Source organism: Octopus bimaculoides, chromosome 7 (assembly GCF_001194135.2).
Source record: "Octopus bimaculoides isolate UCB-OBI-ISO-001 chromosome 7, ASM119413v2, whole genome shotgun sequence".
Taxonomy (NCBI): domain Eukaryota; kingdom Metazoa; phylum Mollusca; class Cephalopoda; order Octopoda; family Octopodidae; genus Octopus; species Octopus bimaculoides.
The window spans coordinates 5,436,470-5,438,369 of record NC_068987.1 but is presented as its reverse complement, the minus strand read 5'-3'; the positions used below and the strand labels follow the sequence as shown (position 1 = coordinate 5,438,369).

General features: G+C 34.4%; 1 protein-coding gene across 1 annotated transcript in view; it reads left to right on the top strand.

Annotated features, from left to right (window-relative positions):
* LOC106883202 (uncharacterized) overlaps positions 1 to 1,900 on the top strand; it is a 131,310-nt gene that overhangs the window by 122,322 nt on the left and 7,088 nt on the right. The gene's annotated exons all lie outside the window — the stretch shown is intronic.

Sequence of the window (1,900 nt, the reverse complement as noted above, 5' to 3'; positions counted from 1 at the left end):
TATATATATATATATATATATATATATATATATATATATATATATTATATTATATTGTATAATGTTTTTCAAGCCCTTATTCAATTATATCACATTGAAAATGCATTAATATCATCCCTTTGTTTATCATATCCCCATTGCATATCATACATGTAATTGCTCATCGTATTACTGTTTAAATTATATCCATAGTATATTAAATAATCCATTGTATCGTATTTTTTAGATGCTATCATGTAACATGTGCTGTATTTCAATAGCGTAAAATCGAACCCCGTACTGTCTTCACTGTGAAATACCGCACAATTTTAACATATTGTTTCAGACGAGTAAATAAATTTTCATGAGAATAACGTTTGGCCGTTGTTATTGTTGTTGCTGTTTTTGTTGTTTAGGCAGAACTATGATCAAAGGCTTTCTAAACATGACCACACCGCCTTTTATTGGTTTTTCCCATTGGGCGCTACCTGGGGGTCTTTGTGCTTGTGTGTGACCCACCACCACTGCTCTTCCTTCGTTACAGTAATTTTTGATTCCATAAAATTGAGAGAATCACCAAATCTTTGTTAGGATTTATGGTTTTGTACGTAAGGCACACGGTCCCAGATTTGTACGGTAGGAGAAAATGAAATTGCAAGCCGTTCATACTTTTTTCCCGATAGTATTTTAAAGAATGTGAAAAAAATCGGAAGATATTAACGCATCGGACTTTCGAGTCACGTGATGGTCACCTACTTTATTACAACTATCCTCGTTTATCACTGATTCCTTCATCTGATCCGGAATAACACGGTATACTCAATTGTGAACCATGTTATTTGATTTTGATAACACGGGTCGACGATCAGTCAGAGACTCTGCCTGGACCGCAAAAATGCTCCCCAATAAACATTCACAATGCTCAGGACAACTTGGGGTCTCAGAATGAAAACCTATTTTTCCTACATATTCGATTATTCTTTTATCCTTGTTTCATTTAACACGGTATTGGTGAAGAAACGTCTTTTCTTTTTCAACCAAACACTTGTGATAATCGAGAATATATGTATTGTGCACACCATATCTGTCGGTCATCGGTTTCTTATAAAACTACAAGGTTTAAGATATTATAAGAAATTGAAACTGTGAAGTTCATAACATTTTTAAGGGCGTTTGTGGTTGTAGTCCCTTGTGGGCAGTAAAGAAATAAGAAGATTATTTTTTAACCACCCAGATACTGAAATTAATCTTTTATCTTCTTGCTACTTCAGCCATTGGACACAAAGAGACACACAGACACGCACATATTGTGTTTTTCGATATATATAAGACAGGCTTCTTTCAGTTTCCGTCTACCAAATCGATTCACAAAGTTTTAGTTGGCCCGGGGCTATAGAAGAAAGTACTTGCCTAAGGTGCCACGCAGTGGTACTGAACACGAAACCATGTGATTGAGAAGCAAACTTCTTACCACACAGCCACGCCTGCGCCTAAAAGATAAGAAATTTAAGCTACATGACGTTCATAACACTTTCAGGACAATTGGTGGTGGAACTGGAGGGAAAATCCACAGCTGATAATACGAAACTAGTCTCAAATTCTGTATATAGAAAGACTATTTGTTATCACTCAGACACGGGTGTTAATGCGCTTCTGTTTTACTTTTGTTTTTCTATATCATCAGAAGATTAAATACTTCTATTTCTTATACGAATTAAACATTAATTTTATCTATTTCATTTCATACGTAGATTAAATATTAATTGTTTACTAGCAGTTCCAGTTTTTTTATATAAGCAGAAATATACATTATATGATAAAAAAAAATAGCTGCCGTTGAAAATGTGTCTTACGTTAGCCGCAAAAAACAAATACAATTATCTACTGCAGCAAACTATTTGTATGGTGTAGCGTATGTGTC